The sequence below is a fragment of the Candoia aspera genome, chromosome 17 (genome assembly GCF_035149785.1).
Source record: "Candoia aspera isolate rCanAsp1 chromosome 17, rCanAsp1.hap2, whole genome shotgun sequence".
Taxonomy (NCBI): domain Eukaryota; kingdom Metazoa; phylum Chordata; class Lepidosauria; order Squamata; family Boidae; genus Candoia; species Candoia aspera.
The window spans coordinates 7,728,163-7,754,111 of record NC_086169.1 but is presented as its reverse complement, the minus strand read 5'-3'; the positions used below and the strand labels follow the sequence as shown (position 1 = coordinate 7,754,111).

At 45.2% G+C, this 25,949-nt stretch overlaps 1 protein-coding gene across 9 annotated transcripts in view; it reads right to left on the bottom strand.

Moving 5' to 3' along the window:
* The window catches only part of NRXN2 (neurexin 2), a 326,517-nt gene that overhangs the window by 202,605 nt on the left and 97,963 nt on the right, over positions 1-25,949 (bottom strand). The gene's annotated exons all lie outside the window — the stretch shown is intronic.

Here is a 25,949-nt window from a genome sequence, read left to right as displayed (position 1 = left end):
AAACAGAAACCAGGTTAACCAGCCGAGTGACTATGTTCATATAACGCCCAAGGCCCACACAAACAATTTCATGGCTTTATTGGATGGCCTGGTTCGCACAACCTGCTAACTGTATGAACACAGCCATCAGAAAGCACACGCAGGGATGGGAACCTGGATCCAGCTCTGCTTTTGGAGCCTGGAATGGACTGCCTGGACTGTGTGATCTTCCTCCTTGCACAGCCCCGCTCTCCCCCAGCAACTTGCCACAGCAACATGCCGATAATTATCTTGCAGGCCTTTGGTGCCAGGGAGCCAGAGCCAGTTGTCTCCTCCGATGCCACCATCCTACAATCACTGTGTCGTGGAAATGCCTTGACTCTCACAGCCTGGCCTAGGGTCCTTCTGGAAGGAAGGGAGAAGGGGATGAAAGGGCAGCGGATAGGACCAGGGGACCAAGGTCAGTCCAGAAGCAAGCCAGATTCCTGCCTCTATAGCTAGACTGTTTTAAAAGATGTTATGGAAGAGGAACAAGTTTTAGTGGACAAGATTGAGACTGATCTGAAAGTGGATTTAAAAATGACAAGAATGACGTGGAAAAGGATGCTACACTGGACGTGCAAATGAAACCGGTTGATGTCTTAATAATTAAAAGGGATATATAAATAACAAACCAAAAGAATGACCTAGATAATTTTCCTATATTGGATTACAAAAGAGGCTTGTTAAAGCCTTGAAGAATTTTGTGAGAAGGGACAAAGAAAAAATCAAAAGAAATCAAGTTCTAGGACATTATTTGAAGGGATCAAAGATCAAGATTGTTAAAAGTAAAAGGAAGGAATATAAAGTAGGTTCATCTGATCAAGGTTAAAACAGATAGGTTGTTAATTCTGGTAACCCTTAGTGGACTGAATCAGTCTGGATCAGAACTGGACAGGACCGAAACAACGAGGCTTTAAGGATTTGTTTATAGGACAAGAGATGGGATATGAGAAGAAGAGATCATTTGTTTTATTTTAAAAGAAGGTAATAAGTTACTAAAATTGTCTATACTTGTTGTGATGAAGGGGGAAGTTATTTCTTTATGTATATTTCTTTTTCTTTTCTATATTCTTACTTTTTTTCTTTTCTATTTTTCTTTCTATTTTTTCTTTTCTGCACTTTCTATTTTTTTATTTTTTTTAGTTTGTATTAGTTTTTATCTTTTTAATTGTGTTGTTTAATAAACATACTATTTAAAAAAGGAAATTTTTCCTGCTTCTACCACATCCAGGTGTCCTTCACATGCTGTCTCGTCCTTGAAATTTCTCCCCTCTCTTTCAGGATCTTACCAACACCATCCAAGCACAACTTTTTCAGTGTTCCTCAACCTCTTTGACCATTCCCTCTTCCTTCATGTATTTCTTTAGAGATTGGATCCTCATTCCTTCTCTCTATAAGAGCAACCCACCCCAACACGCTTCTCCTTTTTCATTCCATCTATATTTGCTCAGACCCCTTTCATTCTTGACCCTCTCTTCTTCTCTGACCACACATATTTCTTAAGTACCCCATTATACTTAACTTACTTTTATGTTCCCCTTGACATACACAATTCTCACTTCCATATATCAAAGTAGACAGAAGCACACTTACACAGCCATTTTCACTTCTTTTGAGCAACATTACTCATTCCTCAGACGACACTACCTTTTTACCAGCATTTGCACATCTTGACATTTCCCCATCTATCTTCTCATGTTTAGTATAAACCTTAAGAAATAGACAAATTCATCTACTGGGTTTTTTTTCTCTTTTCTCTTTTTGCCATTTATGGAGAACTGGCAATTGTTCACTCCATTTCCCCTGTGAAACACGACTACTTTAGTTTCTGATATGCTGATTATCAGATCCTTCGTCCTTGTTGCATCATTTGGTCTGTCTAACATTCAGCGCAAGTCATTTGGGTTCTCATGCAACTCTTTCTGCACAGAAGTACTTGCGTGTCCAACACACACACCTCTAACATCAGAAAAAGCATTTCTTAATACATTTACCTATAAACACGTTGGCCAACCAATGAGATATGACACTGCCTCGTCTGACTCGTTATCCAGTGTCGAGCCTTTTGCTAAGCATCCTGTTCACACTCACCCGTGCTTTATTTCCATCACACCCAGCTCTTACCGCATTCGGCAACCAACCTGCAACTCCATTTATGGGAATCCCGCGAGTCAAGCCTGCCACTCGATCGTAAAGTCTCTCTAACTCAGTCGGTGGACAGTAAACTTCCTTCCACTCATACGCGTCTCGGTGACCTGAACAAACCCTGATCTACAAACACTACCGTCCCCATCTTTCCCTTCATCATTCCACCAAGCGTCCTCCATATTTCTCATTAGAGTAACCCCACACACCTCTGTGGCCCTTCCTCACATAATTACTTGCACCTCTTCCAAGAAGGCTCCACATCCTCTTTCTGTCCAATTTCCACTCAGTATACTGGGAGAGCAATCTAGCTTCTAATAATAGAAGATCTAAATGATCCATCTCTTCCAACTCTATGGATCTATGACTTTTTCATACAGGTAGTCCTTGCTTAACGATCACAATTGGGACCAGAATTTTGGTTGCTAAACGCAGCGGTCATTAAGTGAATGACCTGATTCTATGACCTTTTTGTGGTGGTCGTTAAGTGAATCACCATGGGCATTAAGCGAACCACATGGTCATTAAGCAAATCATGCAGTTCACTATTGATTATGGTTGCCAAAAGCCAGCTGGCAAGGTCAAAAATGGCGATCACGTGACTATGATGCAAACCGGTTGCCAAGCACCCAAATCATGATCACATGACTGCGGGGATGCTGCAACAGTCGTGAGTGTGAGAACTGGTTGTAAGTCATTTTTTCCAACACCGTTGTAAGTCCAAACCGTCACTAAATGAATGGTTGTTAAGTGAGGACTACCTGTACAGGACTTACACTTTTCCTTTGCATGTTTGCTCAAAGTAAAAATAGCAAGGTAAGAGAGGCTCCCCCCCACCCTTGCTGCAGATTTGTAGCCCAAGGCAAAGGTGGAAAGCCTTTGCCCCAGCCCACATCTGTAAAACAGCATTCAGGGCAAGGCCAAACGAAATTCAAGAAAAAATGGGTCTTCTTATCTCTCCTGCTCTCTCCACTTAGGCCTTGTTTACTCACTTAATGGGGGAGCAAAATATGCTATTTCAACATGACCTAGAACACTCAATTCGTATATCTGCATTACTATTATCATATTGGCAACACCGTGCTTTGCAGAATTACAGAAGGGAAAAGAGACAGGCCTCTCCTTAAATAAACCACTGGGAGATAAATGTAAATATTTTTTAAAAATAAAGAAATATTAGTAAACAAGCCACCAAGAAGGCAGAAGCTTATTGGATCCAAGAGGGAGTGCCCAGGACGAAAGAAATGCAAACTTGTTCTAATCTTTGTTCTATATATTGACGATATCCTGCTCAGTTCAAAAATCTAAAAAAGGGACAGATATATTTTCTTCCCAGGTCAGGGATTCAGAGGAGGAGTTCACACAATACTCATAACTAGGGCAAGGATTTCTATGACACGTCATATTTTTTCTGGAACCTTTATTTGAATTTATAAGTAAGTTAAAACATGTTTTAAAGTAATCTGGTGAGAATTAGATGCTTTTTATTTTGCCTGAAAAGTCATATTTTGACTTTTTAAAGGTATTATGTCATATTTCTGCTTAATTTTGTAACAAACATCATATTTTGGTCATTGGCAATCCTCCTGATAAGCTAGCAAGTTTGAACCAGCAAAGAAAGTAAGAATTTGCCTGTTTTTTCTTCTTTTTCTTATTCACTCCCCAACTCAGGGAGGTGTGTGTGTGTGTGTGTGTGTGTGTGAGGGAGAGACAGACAGAGAGAGAGACAGAGGTGGGAACAAAGGCTTCTCCCCTGACCAGGCCTGAAAAAAAAGGTGAGAATTTGCCTATTTTCTTTTTCTTTTTCTTATTTGCTCCCCAACTCAGGTGTGTGTGTGTTCAAGGTGGTGGAGTTACATGAGAGCTGCAATCTGATTTCAACATGCCTAAAAGTAGATGTTCAGCGAGTGTGAAATTACAGCGTCTTGTTCAAGAATTTGGGGAGCAGATTGTCAGTAGCGATGGTGATATTTTGTTTCGTAAATTGTGTGAAGTTAAGGATTCAGCCCAAAAGCGTTTTAATATTCAACAACATTGTGACACTGCGAAACACAAGGGTTGTTTAGCAAGATTTACCTTCACTGAGAACAGACGTCTCCTTTTTGAGAGAGCTTCTTCTTCAACTCCAGTCAGAATTTTGTAAGGATCTCTGTACAACGATGGTTACTTCAAACGTTCCCTTAAGGAAATTAGGTAATGGTAGCCTCAGGCATTTTTTGGAGAACTACACCAGTCACCCGATTCCAAATGAATCAACTGTAAGGAAAAATTACATCTCTGCCTGCTATGAAGATGTGCTAGGAAAGATAAGATCTGCTGTTGACAACAATAAGATATGGGTTTCAATAGATGAAACAAGTGATCTAAACGGAAGATATGTAGCCAATGTTATTATTGCACTCTGAAATGTGACAAGCCTGGTGAAGTATTTCTTCTAACATGTGAAACTCTACAAAAAGTAAACAATTCCACTATTGCTATGCTCTTTGATGATTCTATGAAACTACTCTGGCTGGATGGTGTAAAAAGAGGAAATATCCTCCTCTTTGTAACAGATGCCGCTCCATACATGACTAAAGCAGCCAAGGGACTTAAACTTCTTTATCCAAAGATGATCCATACCACATGCCTTGCACATGGTTTACAAAGAGTGGCCGAAGAGATTCGAAGCAACTATCCTTATGTAGATAAGATAATTTTGAATGGGGAAAAAATGTTAATTAAAGCTCCACTTTAATTACAAAAGTTCAAAGAACTTGCTCCTACTTTGGCTCCCCCTCCCCAACCCGTCGTGACACGTTGGGGGACTTGGCTGGATGTGGCTATGTATTATTTCATGAATTATGCTTCCTTACGGTGGATAGTTAAAGAATTTGACTGTTGTGAATCTTCCTCCATCAAGTTTGTGCACGATTCCTTTTCTGAAACCTTGGCTGGAAACTTAGCATTTACAGGATCTAACTTCAGTGGATTATCAAGAGCGATCACCCGCCTTGAAACTGTAGGAATGGAACTTAGTGATGCACTGAACATCATAAAACAAACTGAGAGTGATTTAAAGCAAGCAAAGGGGAAAGCGGCTGAAAAAATTAGTGATAAACTGCAAAGAGTGCTGCAGTCTAATCTGGGTTGTTCAACACTTTGCAAAATGTGTAACTTTCTAAATGGACTCGAAGCAAAATTTGAAGACCGAGCCAGAATTTTCTCCAGATGAGTTTGGTTTTTTCAGATTTGTTCCTATAACCTCTTGTCATGTCGAACGGAGTTTCTCCAGATACAGGAACATTCTGGTGGACAACAGAAGGAGTTTTGAGTTTGAAAACCTCAAGATGCACGTGGTCTTCCAGTGCAGTTCTGCTGTTAGTGAAAACTAATCCAGGACTTCCGGCTGATGGAAATTACTCTCAAAATGTTCATTTGATTCCTTCAATACTAGCACTTCTGCACTGGAAGTGAAGAATAAACCTTTTAATTTGTGTGTGTGTGTGTGTGTGTGTGCGTAAGCACAGATTTTTAAAAATTGGGTGCTAATTTCAGAAAAATTGTAAAGTCATATTTTTGGTTTAATTGGTCATATTTAAACGGTATTAAGGTCATAAATACTTGCATATTTCTAACATTTTTAGGTCATAGAAATCCTCGCCCTAGTTGTGACTTTCTTAAGACTGTTGCCCAGAAACAAATAGGCTTATAGTATGCCAGATTTGATCAAGATGGGGTTGGGTACTCTGTGGCTCAGCTTGTTAAAAGAACCCCTTCCTTGTCTCAGCAGGTTGTGTGAACCGAGCTGACACCCAAAGCTGGTTTACAGGTTTGGGCACTGCCTGCTGTGGGAACAGAGGACAAGTACATTCAAACCGCTTCATCGGCTCATTCAAAAACTGAGCCGCTATATTCAGAAAACATTCCAAGCCTGGTTCGTTTTAACCACAGGTTTTTGGGGTGTGAACCTTCCCTGTAATTGCGTTGATTCAACCAGCCTCTCTACCAGGGCGAAACTATTATCCTAACACACTGGATCACAGATGCCCTGGTCAAGCATGGGCAAGCTGGCATTTCCTGCGTTATTTTCTTTACTCTGGGGGAGAAAAAATAAAATAAAAAAAAAAATCCAGAGGAGCTACTCTCTGAGCCATTTGTCTCACAGCCACAAGGACCTGCACAGCTAGAATGATATCTTGATTACATTCCAGTTATAAAAGATGGTTGGTAGACTCTGAGTGGGGAACAAAGGTAGCTCTAATTTATACTCATTGAGATCTCAATCCTTCGTGCTCTCTTGCAGTACTTCTCTCCTGGAAAACAAGACGGGGATTTCCTCTTATCTCCCGCCTGCCTGGTGTCTGTTGATGCCAAGCGCTTGTTTACATTCTTGGCATTTCTGCTTTCTGGTTCAGATAAACTCCCCGAGTCAGAGCAGAATTTCCCAGCCAGCTTCTAACTGAACTGTGATAACCACCATGTCTGTCTGTCTACACATATAAAAAAATTAATGAAGAGAGAGATGGATTTCTTAGGGCTGCCCTGTTTTTCCAGAGTTGCTCTCTTACTACGTAATAAAGTTCAGTGGCGTTTACTTGTTCCATGAGAATGTACGTTGCTTAGGGGGGGAAATGGTGAGGCATAAACATATGCAGAACAGACGAAAATTAGGAAATCTTTTAGCCAAAACTGCCCATCCCATATGCACTCTGGGTCATTCTGAGAGGCCCTAAAGAAGGATTTTCTAGACCAGACTCTGATGGGGGAAAAGGACGCATCACTTTCCATCACCAAAAATAAGTCCTAAATGCAGGTTTGCTTGCACAGGCTTTTAGTAAATTAAAAGGTAGGAAAACAGTAAGTTGAGAAACTAAGTTTTCCCCAATTTTAGATCCCCAAACACTGCTGAACTCTGATGTATACAGTCCTCAGTGTAAGGTTTATTTTTTTACTGGATTTACCAGAAAGGACGATTAACTTTTCCCCCCAAACAATTTACCTTTAAAATAGAAAGGTTGCCTGTCAGGGTCAGGCTCGCTTCGCAATAAGGCACGGACTCACTTAACAGGTATTAAGGATTTCCGGTTTATTGGAATGGTGGCTGAGAGAACGAAAAACGGGAACGGGGATGCGGTGGTGAGGTGTCCTTTTTATACCCCTCTTGCGGGGTCCCGTGCTCCCCCACCCTCCATTGTCCCCAATCTCCTTGATGGGTTCCTTGATGGCTGTGTGGGTGTTTTCCCGGTTGCTGTCCTTGCCTTCTTGGTTCCGGTGTGTCCTCCGGGGCTCCAGGTGCAGGTTATCGATGCTTATCTGGAGTCCTTCTATTCAGCTGCATATGAGTCCATGGGTGCGGGCGCTTTGGGTGATTAGTTTGAAGGTTGATTTAATCATCTCCTTCCTCTCTTTACTGATGATCATGATCCACGTTGTGAGGCTCTTTGTGCCTTGCAATGGGGTCATGACATTGCCTTAGATTCAGTAACAGAAACAGACAAAAATTTCCTTCAAATTGTCAGATTTCAGACCAGACTCTGCACTCAGTAATTAACAGCAATGTGTCAAGGACACAGCACAGTGAGATAAATAGTTTTTATTGTAGATAGCAAATAAGTTATATATTTGCAGCAGATCAGCCCACTCTTCTGCCTACCCTTATTTCCCACTTTGCCAGCTTCAGCCTTTACTTTAGATAAAAGAAGATTCAAAAAGATCTAGACGGGGTTGAGCAATGGTTGAGCAATATTTATTTTGTATTTATTTTATATTTTAACTCTTTTAATTGTAATTGTTTTATAGTTTTATTGTTTTATTGTTGTAAGTTTTATAGTTTTATTGTTGTAAGCCGCCCAGAGTCACTCGCTGAGATGGGCGGCTTTAGAAATCAAATAAATAAATACATGGGCTGAAAGGAATTTAACAACCACTGAGAAATGGTTGAGTGTAGCAGGTATAAGGCAAATAAATGAATACATGAGAAAAAGGTGAAGTTTTGCGTCTGGGTAGGAAAAATGTTAAGGCCCAAGTATAGGATAGGAGAGGCCTGGATTGGTAGTAGAACATGGGAAGGGGAGCTGGGTATCCTTGTCCACCACTGATGAAACTTGAGCCCATAGTGTGATGCTGCTGCTAAAAAGGCAAATACAATCTTGAGGAACATGATAAGGGCATAAAGTCCAGCTCATGAGAAGAAATTGTACCATTCTACTTGGTCAGCCTCCATTTGGAGTACCATGTCCAGATCTGGGTACCGCAGTTCAAAAAGGACAATGACAAGTTGGAGCAAGTTCAGAGGAAGGCGGCCAAGACCTGGAAACCAAGCCCAACGAGCCACCATTAGAGGATCAGGATGTGGTTAACCTACAGAACAAATGATCAAAGGGAGGAAGGATAGCTGTGCAGTCTTGAAATATCTGAAGGGTTTTCACAGAGAAGGTGGAGTGGACTTATTCTCAGTTGCCCCAGAGAGCAAGCCCAGAACCAATGGGTTAAAATTGCAAGGAAGTTGGTTCAGGCAAGACATCAGGAGAGACTTTCCAACTGTATAAGCTATTAGCCACATGCTGCCACATGAAGTAGTGAGCCCTCCTTTCCTGGAAGTCTTCAAACAGAGGCTTGATGGTCATTTGTCAGAGATGCTCCACTGATGCTCTACACTGAGCAGGAGGTTGGACTAGATGACCTTTAAAGACGCTTCCAACTCTTGTTTCTTAAGACCTGTCTTCCTTTGGGCCAACACACTTTGCACCACATTGCTTCATATGAGGGATAAGTATTTAGTAACATACATGCCATCTTTCAAACCAAACATTTTCTCATGACGCCTTTCAATCGTCTTGTTTTATGATAACTTCCAAAAGTCCCAGTCAAGTTCTTTGCCCCCCCACCAAAAAAATTCACTAAGAAAGGAAAGGTGGAGCTGCTTCTTGCTTTTAGAAGTACCCACTGGTATTAAGACCAAGGACCCCAACATAATGGGCTAGGGTGGAACAAAACATCCGGATTCAATTTCATTTCATATTCATGGAAATTTAATTAAAGATCAATGTGCTGAACACGACGACTTTCCAGTCACTGATTTAGTAATTCACAGATTACAAGTCACAACTTTTAGTCTCTTGTGGGGCTAAGCCCAAGCTTGTTATTTAGTATTTGACTTCCTTTGGCAGGAGTTTCCTTCCCCTGCAGAGGAAGTGTCTGTTTTTCTTCCTTATTCTGAGCGAGTTGGAACATTTCCCTTGACTCTCTCTCCATGGTGTGGGTGCAGGCAGAGGATGCTACCACTGGCACAGTTTGGGGTGATGCCACTTTTGACCTGGCTGCCCACGTCTCCTCGTCTTAGAAAGGAGGAGGTTCCTTCTTGAAATTGAACGAAAATGGGGGAAGGCAGAGTGGCTAAAGGCCATCAAGAGAGATTATTGTATAATAAAAGAAAAGATACCCATAAATACCCCTTGAGCACTCAGCACTCGATGGCTGGGTTCACACAACACGCTAAATCTTAAACCAGGGTTACTAAAATGTAACAGCTGCACTCACATAAAACGCTGCACCCAAGTGTAGTGGTTAAGGCAGAGTTTCTCAACCTTGGCCACTTTAAGACGTGAGGACTTCAACTCCCAGAATTCCCCAGCCAGCATGGCTGGCTGGGGAATTCTGGGAGTTGAAGTCCACATATCTTAAAGTGGCCAAGGTTGAGAAACACTGGGTTAAGGTGTTGGACTCAGATTGGAAGAAGTCTATCCCCAAAATGACTTTGGGCTCACTGCTCTGTTGCAGCTCAACCTACCTCGCAGGGTTGTTGTGGTGGGGAAAAGCAGAGAACCCTTGGAGGAGAAGCGGGAGAGAAATCTAACAAGCAATCCATAAGCAAGTCGATCATTTTACAGCGTAGCACATGGCCTTGTCTGCACATGCCAGCCAGGGCAGCTTCAACATGGTTCTCTTCTAAAACGACAGCAAATTCTCTCTCATCACATTGAACGGGAGCACATTGAAAAACATGCAAATCTATGGGGCTATTTTGTCCTTCCCAGTATGCCGCCTTGAGTTATTTATAAAAATAATAAAGGTGGGACAGAAATAAATACATAAAATAAAAATAAAATAAAATGGGAGCCCTCCTCCAGCGGTGATCCGTGAATTCTCTAACAAAGATCCGTGGGAATCTGTCTTCTCTTTTTTGCAAACATTTCAGTTCAATGCTACGCAGGAACCTATTATCAAGAGCATCATGCTTGGCCTCAGGGTGCAGCTGCAACAGTGGGACGTGGCAGCAGTTTGCAAATGTAAAGTTCTTGCTATAAGATCTTTTAACGGCCAGGAAAACGCAAGGCGAGGCTTTACGATGCATGCAGTTTTACTGCAACAGCTTCAGTATCCCAGAACACTTACTCTGAGGCCCACCAATATTTTTTTAATGATGGTCCAACTGATCAGTTTCTTGCCAGCAGTCTTAAAAGAGGGATGGTTCTGATGATTCTCAGGAGAAAACAACTCTGCACGTGCTGAGAGGCGCTCGTTTTCCCAAGATAATATCTCAGAGGTAGCCCAGATATGCTCACGCCACCATGGGCATATGACACGCTGAACCGAGTCAGCAAAAGTCCAAGCGGACACATTTGTGTAACACGGGAAGCGTGGCTGGTGTTAACCTTGGATCAACGTTAGGCATCTTGCGTGTACCAGAGACTTCCTCTGTGCCGTATGAACCCAGCCCTCTGAGTCAGCTGGGGAGGAATGCATTGTGGGAACCCAGGAAAAAAGCTGATTCAGGAGTTCAGCACAGCTGGCAGAGCAAGCCCATCCCCATCTCCCCCGCCCACAGCTCTTCAGGGGCACAGCAGTCGGCATTCGGCATTCATTCACAAGAAACAATTTGCCACCTGCTGTTCCAGTGTATCAGTGAGGATCAGGATTCATATCCAGCCAAGTTCTCTTTTTCTTCCCCAGGCGCTGAGCTCCAAATTTGCTGGGTCAGGGGCTGGGAGCGGCCCAGGATCTATCCTGGCACGAGATAACAGTCCCCAGGTCCAGGACCTGGGAGAACACTATTAATTCAACACTACAGGTAGCCCTCACTTAACAACCACATTCGGGACCAAAATTTCAGTTGTCATTAAGAGAATCTCAAAGCGGTCATTAAGCGAATCTGATCCGATTTTACCACCTTTTTGCAGCGGCCAAAATTGCAGTGGCAATCACATGGCCATGGGGCGCTGCGACAGTCATAAATGTGAACCAGTTGCCTAGCACCCAAATCATGATCATGTGACCAGGTTGCTACAGTCGTAAGTGTGAGGACAGATCGTAAGTCATTTTTTCCAGTAGCATCGTAAGTCTGGTCACTAAACGAATGGTTGTTAAGCAAGGATTATCTGTACCTCCTTTTCTTCTTGTAAGCGCTTTTTGCTTCCCCAGTCTGGTGGCCTTGCTGACATTTAGGGCCCTGGCCTTTCTGCAGTCTTTAAAACATGCACACACATACGTTCTCACTGGGATGGCTGTGAAGAGGTTACAGAACACGCACACTCAAACGTCAAGGAGGAAAAAAAAAGTTGGCACAAGAAAGGAGAGAGGGGTAAAACCCAGGGTGGGTGGGCAGGCGACGTGTCGTCCTCCACCCTTTATTTCTAATCCCTCCAAATCAGAGCAATGAAATTCCACAGCAAAATGCCTGCATTTGGCAACTATGATTTTCTGTCCCCAACCTCAAAAACAGCAACTGAAATAGGAATGGGAAGGCTCCAATTCAGTCAACAAAACTGATTTGTAAACCTCATGCCAAAATGTGAAAGAAAGAAAGAAAGAAAGAGAGACTTAACATCCATTTCCCTCTGGTTATATCATCTCCAGCTATGTTGAAGCACCTGGCCAACTTTGGACGATCTCAAAAACACTACGCAGGGTCAGATTTGTGGATGGGAGGCCACCAGGAAACTAACTGGGCAATTAAAAAAAACAACACAAAAAAAGGTAGTATTGAAAAGATTTCAGTATTGCTTTGAAAGTTACCCAGATGCTTCTGTTGGCACAGAACATTACCTTACTGAATACTGTAGCCTTTTTTCTTCTTTTGAATTTTTAGCTTTTGTTAAATCTGCATTGTTTATCACTCTTTTTTTAACATACACAGGTAGTAATAAGTAAGAATACAGCAAAGACTTAATACTACATAATCAGCTTAAGGCAGAAATCTTTATGGTACAACAAATACTTTGAAGTAATTTGCAGCGGGGTTTTTTAATGTTATATTCAGTTCTGGATGAAAAGGCTAAATAATCTTATGCCTATTAACACTGACATTTTAAATCATAGTTAATACTGATGTAATACTTTTCTTTTTTATCTTCAATGGTCTAAGTGATCTGAACATTAGAGTGTTAATAATCTTTAGTCAGTACTGACAAATACCACTGTATTGAAATAATATAATGTATTACTTACGTTTCACAACAATATAAAAAATAATTTTTGAAAAAAGAGCTTTACCTTTTGGTTATATCCCTGGGCTTCCATCGTGTCCCCCTCCAGCTTAAAGCACAACTATGGTTTTAAAATAAAAGTGTGAATCCTGCCCATGTTCTGGCAACATGGATGGGGGCGGGGGAAGACTGTGCCAAAGCCAGATGGCATCAGATGGCATCTCCAGCAAAGTGGCAAAGGAAGCTGGCCAAGGACCATTAATCCTAACCTCTGTAGGATTTGGGATTCTTGAAAACATTTCCTGCTGGAATTGGTTGTGCGCAGCCAGTTGGGGAAAATCAATCCCGTTGCGCGCACTACAATCTCCTCTTGTGGATGAGTTGTAGAGTCACAAGCTGCCTTCAGACAACCTGTTTAAGAAGCTCAGTGAAAGATGCAGGGTCTGCCCTTATAACACAGGCTAGGTTTGATTAAACCTTGGTGAATTTGCGGGGAGGGCTTAAAGCTTTGGGCAAATGCAATTCTTCAATTATTTCCTGAACTGCGCAACTCCAGAAGATGGGTTAACTTAATAACCAGATTAAAAGTGCTGCAAGAACGCAGCAGATGGTGCATACAATGGAGGCAGGAAGAGGAAACATATATGCTGCCATAAGCTTCTCAAAAGAAGGCATGACATAAATTTAAATCATCACCATAATTACTTAATCCGCTGGTCACTACAGTCAAATGTCTCATCAGTTGGGCCTTTCCTCTTATTACACGGCATCCCTCAATTAAAATAACCAGTGGATGATTTAGGGCAGACTGAAAAATCCTTCTCCATGCAGTACATTACTAAATTATGAAACTCTCTGCCCCAAGACGTGTTAATAGCCACCAACCTTTTTTTTTAAGCTTTTAGACAAATTTGGGGAAGACAAGTCTCGCTCTGCCTATGGATTGCCTCCCACAGTGGAGATAATATATCACATTAAGCTTAGGCTCCTGAAGGGAAGATAGGATATAAACCTAACAAATAAATAAATAAATCATAAATGTATTTCTTAATGAACATAGCCATTGCATTTTGTTAAGCTAAGCATGGAGTTTAACATAGAGGCAACCTTGGGAAATATCCTGCACTTGTCTTTGTTTATTCGTTTAGTCGCTTCCGACACTTTGTGACTTCATGGACCAGCCCACGCCAGAGCGTCCTGTCGGTCGTCAGCACCCCCAGCTCCCCCAGGGACGAGTCCATCACCTCCAGAATATCATCCATCCACCTTGCCCTCGGTCGGCCCCTCTTCCTTTTGCCCTCCACTCTCCCCAGCATCAGCATCTTCTCCAGGGTGTCCTGTCTTCTCATTATGTGGCCAAAGTATTTCAGTTTTGCCTTTAATACCATTCCCTCAAGTGAGCAGTCTGGCTTTATTTCCTGGAGGATGGACTGGTTTGATCTTCTTGCAGTCCAAGGCACTCTCAGAATTTTCCTCCAACACCACAGTTCAAAAGCATCAATCTTCCTTCTCTCAGCCTTCCTTATGGTCCAGCTCTCACAGCCATATGTTACTATGGGGAACACCATTGCTTTAACTATGCGGACCTTTGTTGTCAGTGTGATGTCTCTGCTCTTAACTATTTCATCGAGATTGGTCATTGCTCTTCTCCCAAGGATTAAGCGTCTTCTGATTTCCTGACTGCAGTCAGCATCTGCAGTAATCTTTGCGCCTAGAAATACAAAGTCTTTCACTGCCTCTGCGTTTTCTCCCTCTATTTGCCAGTTATCCATCAAGCTGGTTGCCATAATCTTGGTTTTTTTGAGGTTTAGCTGCAAGCCAGCTTTTGCACTTTCTTCTTTCACCTTCATCATAAGGCTCCTCAGTTCCTCTTCACTTTCACCCATCAAAGTGGTATCATCTGCATATCTGAGATTGTTAATGTTTCTTCCAGCGATTTTAACTCCAGCCTTGGATTCCTCAAGGCCAGCTTGTCGCATGATGTGTTCTGCATACAAGTTGAATAGGTAGGGTGAGAGTATACAGCCCTGCCGTACTCCTTTCCCAATCGGAAACCCGTCCGTTGTTCCATGGTCTGTTCGTACTGTTGCTACTTGGTCGTTATACAGATTCTTCAGGAGGCAGACAAGATGACTTGGTATCCCCATAGCACTAAGAACTTGCCACAATTTGTTATGGTCCACACAGTCAAAGGCTTTAGAATAGTCAATAAAACAGAAATAGATGTTTTTCTGAAACTCCCGGGCTTTTTCCATTATCCAGCGGATATTGGCAATTTGGTCCCTAGTTCCTCTGCCTTTTCTAAACCCAGCTTGTACATCTGGCAATTCTCGCTCCATGAATTGCTGAAGTCCACCTTGCAGGATCTTGAGCATTACCTTACTAGCATGTGAAATGAGTGCCACTGTTTGATAGTTTGAACATTCTTTAGTGTTTCCCTTTTTTGGTATGGGGATATAAGTTGATTCTTTCCAATCTGATGGCCATTCTTGTGTTTTCCAAATTTGCTGGCATATAGGGTTACCTTGACCGCATCATCTCGCAAGATTTTGAACAGTTCAGCTGGGATGCCGTCGTCTCCTGCTGCCTTGTTATTAGCAATGCTTCTTAAGGCCCACTCAACCTCACTCTTCAGGATGTCTGGCTCTAGCTCACTGACCACACCGTCAAAGCTATCCCCGATATCGGTATCCTTCCTATACAGGTCTTCCGTATATTCTTGCCACCTTTTCTTGATCTCTTCTTCTTCTGTTAGGTCCTTGCCATCTTTGTTTTTGATCATACCCATTTTGGCCTGGAATTTACCTCCAATGTTTCTAATTTTCTGGAAGAGGTCTCTTGTCCTTCCGATTCTATTGTCTTCTTCCACTTCCGCACATTGCTTGTTTAAAAATAATTCCTTATCTCTTCTGCTAACCTCTGGAATTTTGCATTTAATTGGGCATATCTCCCCCTATTGCAGTTGCCTTTTGCTTTCCTTCTTTCTTGGGCTACTTCTAGTGTCTCAGCAGACAGCCATTTTGCCTTCTTGGTTTTCTCTTTCTTTGGGATGTATTTTGTTGCCGCCTCCTGAACAATGTTGCGGACTTCTGTCCATAGTTCTTCCGGGACCCTATCTACTAAGTCCAGTCCCTTAAATCTATCCTTCACCTCAACTGCATATTCCTTAGGAATATTAGTGAGCTCATATCTAGCTGATCTGTGGGTCTTCCCTAATCTCTTGAGTCCTATCCTAAATTGTGCAAGAAGAAGTTCGTGATCGGAACTACAGTCAGCTCCAGGTCTTGTTTTTACCGACTGTATAGATGTCCGCCACCTTTGGCTGCAAAGGATGTAGTCAATCTGGTTTCGGTGTTGTCCATCTGGGGAAGTCCATGTATAAAGCCGTCTCTTCGGTTGTTGGAAGAGAGTGTTTGTGATGCAGAGTGAGTTGTCTTGGCAAAATTCTATCAGCCTGTGTCCTGCCTCGTATTGTTCTCCCAGGCCAGGCTTACCTGTAATTCCAGGTGTCATTTGACTGCCCACCTTAGCATTCCAGTCTCCCGTGATGAAGATAACGTCTCTTTTAGGCGTGTTGTCCAGTAGGTGCTGCAGATCCTCATAGAACTGCTCTACTTCAGCTTCTTCAGCATCTGCGGTTGGGGCGTATCTTTGGATCACTGTGATGTTAGATGGCTTGCCCTGAATTCAAATTGAGATCATTCTATCGTGTTTTGGATTGTATCCAAGCACTGCTTTAGCCACTTTACTATTAATTATGAAGGCTACTCCATTTCTTCTGTGGTCCTCTTGTCCACAGTAGTAGATCTGGTGGTCATTTGATGTGAAGTGGCCCACTCCAGTCCATTTCAGTTCAAAATGTCTATCTTTAATCTTGACATCTCCCCAATAACCACATCCAGTTTGCCCTGGCTCATAGATCTTACATTCCAGGTTCCAATGGTGTGTTGATCCTTAGAACGTGGGATTCGCCGTTCACCACCAGCGCCGTCGGCCGCTAGCCGTCCTTTCGGCTTTGAGCTAGCTGCGTCATCATGTCTGGGGCTAGTCGAACTCATCCTCGGTTCCTCCCCAGTAGCATTTTGACCATCTTCCGACCTGGGGGTCTCTCTCATCTTCCGATGGTATACCGACATATCTCTGGTTGTACTGATCCATTTAGTTTTCACGGCAAGAATACTGGGGTGGGTTGCCATTCCCTTCGCCGGGGATCGCATTTAGTCTGACCTGTCATGACCTTCCCGTCTTGGGTGGCCCTTCACGGTTTAGCTCACGGCATCATTGAGGTGCTCAAGCTCCAGCACCACGACAAGGTGACGATCCTTTGCTGAAGGCACTTGTCTTAGCAATGGATAAAAAGCATTTGGGTCACCCCCTCCTCAAGAGGCCCCTGAACTCATGCACACTTGAAAGAGGTATGGACGGATAGATTTACACTGATTTGTACATACACCTGGCAGAAAAATAGACACTTCAGTGGCAAGAGATCAGGAACATTGCATATCTCAAGAGGAAAGGGGCAATAAAGATTTGGGTAACCATCAAGAAGGTGCATTGATCAACTCTCAACTCTCGCTTCACATGGTGTTGGGGGGGAACCTTCACCATGCCCTCCCTCAGAAAATGCTTAGCCCCTGCCAACCTTGCGAGGTAATCCAGACAAGAAGCACACCCAGGAGTACCAGCTCTATCTTTTGTAAAGTTACATTAACAAATCTTGCAAGTCTGAAAGGACATCTCTCCCCCCTTGCCTTTACAGTCCAAGAAACCATGGAGGGTCCCTTCTGAGATGCCTGCCACACCCCCATACCTTCTGTGGAATCAGCTGCCAAGGTCATTCCCACATACCATTACAGCCCCACATCTAGCCAGGAAATATAGCCTCATAGTTATCCAGATATGTAGGACTTTTCAACTGCATCCAGATGCTAACTGGTAATCAATGCACGACTGTAGTGTGGATGTATCATGGTTTCCAGTTCACAGATGAGCCACCCCAATTTGGACTAACTGAAGCTTGCAAGTTGCCTTCCGAGGCAGCCCCACGCAGAATACACTGGGGTAGTCTAGCCACAGGGCAACAAGGGCAGGAGTCGCCGTCACCAGGGCCTTCTAGTTTGGAAAGGCCCACATTTGGCGCACCAGCCAATGATGGCAAAGCAGGAGCTGAGACTCCTAAATCACTGTCCACCCTACTTGGTAGACCAGATTAGGAAATCAACTCCGCAGGAAGGCTAAAACTATTTTTATTGAGATTGGCTACAATAGCAGAACCTTGCAAGTCTGATGGCGCTGGACCTCCCCCCACCCGCTTCATATACTCCAGCAAATCAGGGAGGGGTCTGCCTGCCTGAGGCGCTTCCTAACATTATCTGGACATTCTGCACTTTTAAAATGCTTTAGCCCCTTTTGCCGAGGCTGGTGTTCCTAAACCTTGTCAACTTAAAGACCTGTGGGCTTCAACTCCCAGAATACCCCAGCCAGCCTGCTGGGGAGAAAGGTGGGAGGAAAGAGAAGAGGAGGATGACCAGCTGCAGGGCGGATGGGCTTGATTACAGCGGTGATGGGTGCCCCGGTGGAAGAACTGAAGAACCAGGCTGGGACAGACCGTCCTGGACGAGGCCTGTCTATGGGGTGGCTAAGAGTCAACAACACCAGTGATATGCCCACCATCAATCAAAATCCAGGCATGTTACGCCTAAGGGCCTTGCGGCAACCGCCATCTTCTCTCCTCTTACGAGCTCCAAGGGCACCACAAGCTGGCACCATCATTCCTGTTCGTAGCCAGCCTGCTTTATGATTATCACGCTTCTCCACTGATAAAAGGGTAAAGACAGAGACTCCCTTCAATCCAGCTTGATTCCTGATGCACGTCTCCCTGTCATTCTTATTTATTTATTCATTATTCAAATTTCTATTACCGCCCATCTCCCCCCAAAGAGGGGAACTCTGGGCGGTTTTCTTGGCAGCTTGCCATTATCTTCTGGGATTTTTTTCCTCCCGGTCCGGCCTCCAGCACTGGGATCCTGATGGTCTCCCATCCATGAACTAACCAGGTTCCACTTGCTTTAGCTTTCTAGATCAGCCAAAGTTCGCTGCCATCCAATGAGGTAAAACTTTCCTGTGAGTCGAGCCCAATTCCTGGTAACTTTGTGGGCACAACTGCAAAGTTTTTCAACTTTCCCAGCCTAACTGCCAGTCCCGGGATATCCTGTTGGTCTCCCATCCCAGGATAAACCAAGTCCAGACCTCCTTAATTTTTTTCCAAATCCATCTATTACTCTACTAAGGAGGTCCCCAATTCTTCGACTGCAAAAAGATAAGGTTACTTTATTTATTTATTTATTTATCATATTTTTATCACCGCCCATCTCCCTCATGTGGGGGACTCTGGGCGGTTCACAATAAAACAGTTTAAAATTCAATAAAATCATAAATAATATCATTAATCCATAAATATCAATATCAATAAAGAAATATAAAATGTAATGAGATCCAAGTAATGGCAGATGTAATACCACCCAAAGGGGAACAAGACCGGCCTCGGCAGGACTAGGGAGCCCACCAACCCCAGGAGTGGCGCTTCCTCTCCCCACTCCAGGCATGGTGACAAAGCCAGGTCTTCAATCGTTTTCTGAAGTCCAAAAGAGAGGAGGCTAGCCTCACTTCCGGGGGCAGGGTGTTCCAAAGGGCAGGGGCCACTGCAGAGAAGGCCTGCCTCCTGGACCCTGCCAGATGGAGTTCTCGTGCAGATGGGGTCCGCAGCAGGCCCTCTCTGCCTGACCGGGTGGGACGGATTGATGTAACAGGGGTGAGACGGTCCCATAGGTAACCTGGACCCATGCCATGTAGGGCTTTAAAGGTGATAACCAACACCTTGGATTGGACCCAGAAGCAAACAGGCACCCAATGCAGCTCGCGGAGCAAGGGAGTTATATGTGCTGATCTTGAAGCACCCAAAATCGCCTGGGCAGCTGCATTTTGGACCAGCTGTAGCTTCCGGATACTCTTCAAGGGTAGCCCCATGTAGAGCGCACTACAGTAGTCTATATGGGAGATGCCAAGGGCATGAGTGACCGTTCGAAGGGCCTCTCGCTCCAGGAAGGGGTGTAACTGGCACAGAACATGAAGTTGCACAAAGGCCCTTCTGGCCACGACTGCCACCTGGTCTTTGAGCAGGAGTCATGAGTCCAAGAGGACCCCCAAGTTATGCACCGGGTCTGTCTGGAGCAGTGCAACCCCATCCAAGACTAAAGATGGCAAATTCCTAGGAGCAGAGGGGCCGTTAACCCACAGCCACTCCATCTTACCAGGGTTCAGTTGAAGGCTGTTGTTCCCCATCCAGGCCCCCACAGCCCCCAGGCACCTGGAGAGGGCAGTCACAGCATCACTTACTTCCCCCGAGATGGAGATAAACAACTGAGTATCATCAGCATATTAATGATACCTCACCCCGTGGAAACGGATGATCTCACCCAGCGGTTTCATGTAGATGTTAAAAAGGAGAGGGGAGAGTACTGATCCGTGAGGCACCCCACAGAGAAGGGGCCGTGCGGCCAATCTCTCCTCCCCTATTAACACCAATTGGGACTGGCCCTGGAGGAAGGAGGTGAACCAGCGCAACACTACGCCGCCCACCCCAACCCCCTGAGCCACCCCAAAAGGATACCATGGTTGATGGTATTGAAAGCCTCTGAGAGGTCAAGGAGAGCAAGGATGGATGCACTCCCTCCATCCCGCTCCTGCCAGAGGTCGTCCATAAGTGCGACCAATGCAGTTTCTGTCCCATATCTGGGCCTGAAACCTGACTGAAAGGGGTCCAGATAATCTGCTTCCTCCAGGACCCTCTGAAACTGCAGTGCCACCACCTTCTCAACCACCTTCCCCATAAAGGGGAGGTGGGAGACTGGACTAAAGTTATCCAGCACGGTAGGGTCCAGCAATGGTTTCTTGAGGAGGGGGCGCACCAGCGCCTCCTTAAAGGCCGCCGGAAACACCCCCTCCTGCAAGGATGTATTTACCATTGACTGGGCCCAACCACACGTCACCTCCCGAGCTGCATTCACCAGCCAGGAGGGGCATGGAACTAATTGACAGCCTGGAGGATCTTGTCCACTTCCTCGGGTCGAACAGGATCACGCTGTTCCCAGATAACTGGGTAAGTATGCTCCCCAGGCATCTCCCCAGACTCTGTCCCACGCTTGGAGTCCAACTTAGAGTGAATCTGAGCGATTTTATCCTGCAGATGCTCCAAAAACTCCTCAGCATGCCCCTGTAGATGATTTTCCGGACCCCCTTTCCCCAACAGGGATCGGGTGATCCTAAACAGGGCCGCCGGGTGGCATTCTGCGGATACAATAAGAGCGGAGAAATACTGGCGTTTCGCCGCTCTTACTGCCACAAGGTAGGCTGTAATAGCAGCTCTAGTTTGTGTCCGGTCGGGTTCGGCCTTCGTCTTCCTCCAGTGGCGCTCCAGGCGTCTCTTAATCCTCTCCAGAACCCTCAGCTCCTCCGTGAACCACGGGGAGTGTCGGGTTCGATAGGATAAGAGAGGCCGCTCAGGCGCGATCCTATCCAAGGCCCCGGCTGTCTCACTATTCCAGGCAGCAGCCAGGGCCTCCGCTGGACCGTGCAGCAGGTCCTCGGGTATAACCCCAGCCCCCTCTGAGGTCGGGGGCGGACAGATCGAATGGGTCCTGCCTCCCTGTGAGGGGGGCGGTGCAAGAGAATCCCAAGGTCACCAGGGCATGGTCTGACCATGGCAAAGGGGAAAGATGTAACTCTCCCCTCAGATCACATTGCCACTGCTCTGACAAGAAAACTAAGTCTGGTGTGAGGCCACCGTCTCGGGTCGGGTGCCAAATAATCTGGGACAGGCCCATGGTGGCCATGAACTCCCAGGCTGCCTCCGAGGCCCACCCCAGGGACAGCAAGTTGGTCCCCCAGAACCATAAACCTGGAGAACTCCGCCACCAACCCTGAGACAGCCTCCAGCAGCTCAGGCAGGGAGGTTGCCACGCAGCAGGGAGGCTGGTACAGCAGCAACACTCCCAACTGCTCTCGGGCACCCAACTTGAAAGACAGGGTCTCACAACCAGCTACTTGTGGAGCAGGGCCCCTGAAGGCCACCAGAGACTCTCTGATGACAACTGCCACCCCTCCTCCCCTGCCCCGGCATCTCGGCTGGTGCCACGCCCGAAACCCAACTGGGCACATCTCCGACAAAGCCACTCCCCCTTCCAGGCCCAGCCAGGTTTCGGTAATGCGCACCAGGCCTGCCCCCTCCTCTGTGATCAAGTCACATATGAAGGGGGCCTTGCGGTTCACCGACCTGGCGTTGAGAAGCAGCAGCCGGAGGCCAGGGCCCCTGTGAGTCTGCTGTCCAGGGCCTGGGTTTAAGCCCGGAGGGTCAGAACACGCCACAGGTAATAAACACCTGGGGCGTCTTCCTCTATGATGGCTCACCCTCCGGCTCCCGTCATAGCATCCCCTGCCTGTCACCACCTCGATGAAATGTCCCCCCTACATCCCTCAGGCTCCACCAGTCCAGCTGCCTCCAGTTCTGGACCTCCAGAATTCCTGGCTTGAGGTAGGGGCCCCTCCCTCCTCTCATACAATCATACAACCATACACACTTCCCACAACCACAAGGGGATGGTGGGCCCCCCAGCGCACCAGCTCTCGCTCTCAGTGCTGATAGGCCCAGCCACCACCCAGATACTCACTATGCCCCCCCAGCCTCTCACTAGGCAGCAGGGGGCATCACATCCACTACCGTCTCAGGGCGGGAGTGCTTATTTTGTTGCCTAAAATAAGGCATAAAGGAAGGTAACTGAGTAGCAGGGCAGCATCAAAAGAGATATCTGAAAAGCATAAATTGTTAGAAAGTAGAGCCTATTTTAAAAAAAATAGAAGCCTTAGAGGTCCGGTCTACATTACAAGCTCTATTTCCAAAGAAATGTTTACAGACCAAGAAGGATTAAGGAAAATACTTTGATCTCTTAGATAGCTGTGATAGGACTAGCCAGCATGGCAACCTCCTCATAATGAACTGCAAAATTTAACGGCTGGATCCACATGAATGAATGAATGAACGAATGACAATGATTCTACACTAAATGCCTCGTTTGGAAGGATTCCAAGTAATATAAACAGCCCTGAGTCTTAAGCTGATAGTGATGAGTTTATGTCACTGCTGCATCACTGCAAGAAAGCTGTTTTTCAGGCATCTCTAGAAACAACCATTTTGGGCTGAAAGTAGCTACTTCCCCCATAGCCATTTCTGTGTAGGTCTCTGCCTTGCTGCAAAAGGACACACTCAAAATTTCTGTATCTCCAAACAGGATGTTAGGGACATCGCTTATCGGCATATCAGCCTGCTGGCAAGCAATACAATTGATTGCAAAGTGAATACCAGCTCTTGTGATGCAGACACAAAAAGGGCAAATGCAATTTTAGCTGCATCAGCTGAAGTGTAATTTCCAAATCATGGGGGGAAATGGCTTTGCTTGTTCACATTGGTCAAAATCCACTTCGAGTCGTCTTATGCCCAGTTTTGGGTATCACGCTTTAAGGAGAATTCAGACAAACTGGAAGACGTGTAGAGAAGAACAAGAATGATCAGAGGACTAGAATTCAGCCCTGCAAAGAGAGGTTGAAGGAGCTGGGCATGTTAAAGTTTGAGAAGACTAATATTGCGCTCTCTTAAAACTTGAAAGGATGTCACACAGAAAATTAAGACCCACTTTTCATCGTTCCAGAGCACAAGACACGGAATTATGGATTTAAATTGATTACAGGAAGGCAGGCTCCACCTGAATGTTAGAAAAATCTTCCTAACCCTCACAGCAGTTCAGTGTCTGAAAGAGCTGGTGGATTCCCCTTTGCTGACCGTGCACAAGGGAATCCTGGATAGCCATCCATCTACGTCGCTTTAATTTCGATTCTTGCACCGAGCAAGGGGTTGAACAAAGCGACCTCCCAGCTCTGAAGATTCCCAGATTCTGATAGAAGCTGTGTTTGATCAATATGCTTTGCAAGTGCAAGTTTGATCAATTTAACCTTAGCTAAGTTTGCAAGTGCACTTGCTTGGTTTAGCCTAATGGGCCTATTCGGTTACTTTACGGTGCAGTATGCTGCGTGAACCCAGAAAATGGGTTAATGCTGTAATCAGTTTAAGTATGTTGGGCAAACACAGCAATGAAGTGACCAACATCACCTTTTGTGCAATGGAGTCAGTGTCCACTATCTTGAATTTCACAACCTTTCTGCTTTAAAAATTATGGGGTGTAAAAAAACAAACCCAACAGCCTGTGTTGGCCAGAAGCTTGTTACTTTCAGTTTGAGGGCTGATGCCCCTCTTTTTAAAAGGGTCTTCAGAAGCATCCTGGATGTGCAGGAAGCCTTGCCAACACGCAGACACATCCGTTGGCATCCCTGGTGAATGAGCGGTTTCTCTTTTTCCCTCCTGCTAAATTAAGTTTTTAGGGTGGCTGAGAGTTTGTTCTAAATTGCTCTGTCTGCCGCCTTTTGCTTTACTCAGCATCATTTGTGTGTCCTCAGCCATCCTCTCATTTCTATGCCAGCTGAAGGTGGACTGTCAATCAACGCTTGTCATGCTCAGCGATGCTACTCACTTCTGTCTGCGTGGGTGCAAAATGTCTGGTGGTGGCTGCCCAATTTCTTGATAGATCCTGCCAAGGTAGAGGCTCTGATGATGGGAGGTCTGTCTGAATGGGAGTTACACCTGCCACTTTGAGACCTGATGCGTTTTCCTACAAAGAGCGTGTATCCAGAACAGACGCCCAAAGTATGCCATCAGCTGAGCCCTGCCTTGGCTGCCCCACGCCCTGATCACGGCCAATTATACGACTGCACTGCCCATTATGTGAAGCTTCCCTTGTCTGAAGTTTCAAACATGAGTTGACTGTACTAGGCACAGGTCTACGGTTTGAGAGCAACTGTCAGACAAGCTGTCAACCATCTGAAAACGACACCACTAATTCTTCTCAAGCCCCAACCAGCTGGGCAAGATCAAGGAAGCTGGAACTGCATGGAGTTTTCAAGTCTGAAAACCCTCATTTCAAAAGGACTAAATGCAGCCACTAAAAAGCAATACACAACTTGCAACGCATTAGTGTTTCACCGAAGCGAAAAGTAAAAACAGCAAAAATGCAAGAAGGCCAGGACTGTGGTTCTTTAGACACCTGCTTTCTCACACCCATCTTTTGCATTCATCTCTGGGATCCCTTCTTGGAGAACTCGTATCTGCACATGTCAGGCAGGTAGTTGTGAAGACTTCTCTGTTGTGGCCCCTTGCATCTGGAATAGCGGGCATGGCAGGGATGACGACCATGATCACATTGGCTGCGTTTGCATAACACACTTATGAATGTCGCCCACACACGAGACTGCAGATTCACAATTCACACCTCCGTGAACATGGAAGATGCTAATACCTCAGAAGACAGGCTCAAGGTTCAAAAGTATGCTGGTCTATGGCCATAATAAAGATTGATTTGAGTTGATCCAATTTGATTTGAGCTGATGGTTCAAAAGCACTTGGATAGACTTTGGCATTGCATTCTATACAATGCAGTTCCATGGTGAAAAATGTCAGGTTCTGAGCTGAGGTAGAAAAATCAGTCGCACAGGTATAAGATACAGGTAGTCCTCGACTTACGACCACAGCTGGGAGCAGAACTTCCATTGCTAAGTGAGGTGTCTGTTAAGTGAGTCACACCCAATTTTACAACCATTTTTGCCATGGCTGTTAAGTGAATCACCGTGGTCATTAAGTGAATCTGGCTTCCCCAATTGACTTTGCTTGTCAGAAGCCAGCTGGGATGGTCGCAAATGGCGATCACATGACCCCGGAATGCTGCAACCATTGTAAGTGCGAGCTGTTTGCCAAGCACCTGAATTTTGATTGTGTGACTGCAGGGATGCTGTGATGGTCGTAAGTGCGAGGACCAGTCGTAAGTCACTTTTTTCAGCACTGTCATAACTTCAAACGGTTGCTAAACAAATGGTTGTACGTCGAGGATTACCTGTAGGTAGTACTTGGCTTGACAACAGTACTTGTGAGAAGCATTTGGATGTCCTGGTAGGCCACAAATTAAGCATGAGCCAGCACTGTACTGCAGCTGCAAAAAGAGCTAATACAATCTTGGGATGCCTAACAAAAGTATAGTGTTGAGCACAGAGGAAGGGATAGGTCTGCTTTATACTGCATTGGTCACGCACAGCACCTGGGTTACATGGCTAATGTTTTGCTCTCCTGATGTTTGGACCGATTCATAACTGGGGAACGCAGCCTCTCTTTGGCTGAATCTTGAAAGCAGCCCCTAGCAACTTCAAGGGACCTCAGAGAAAAAT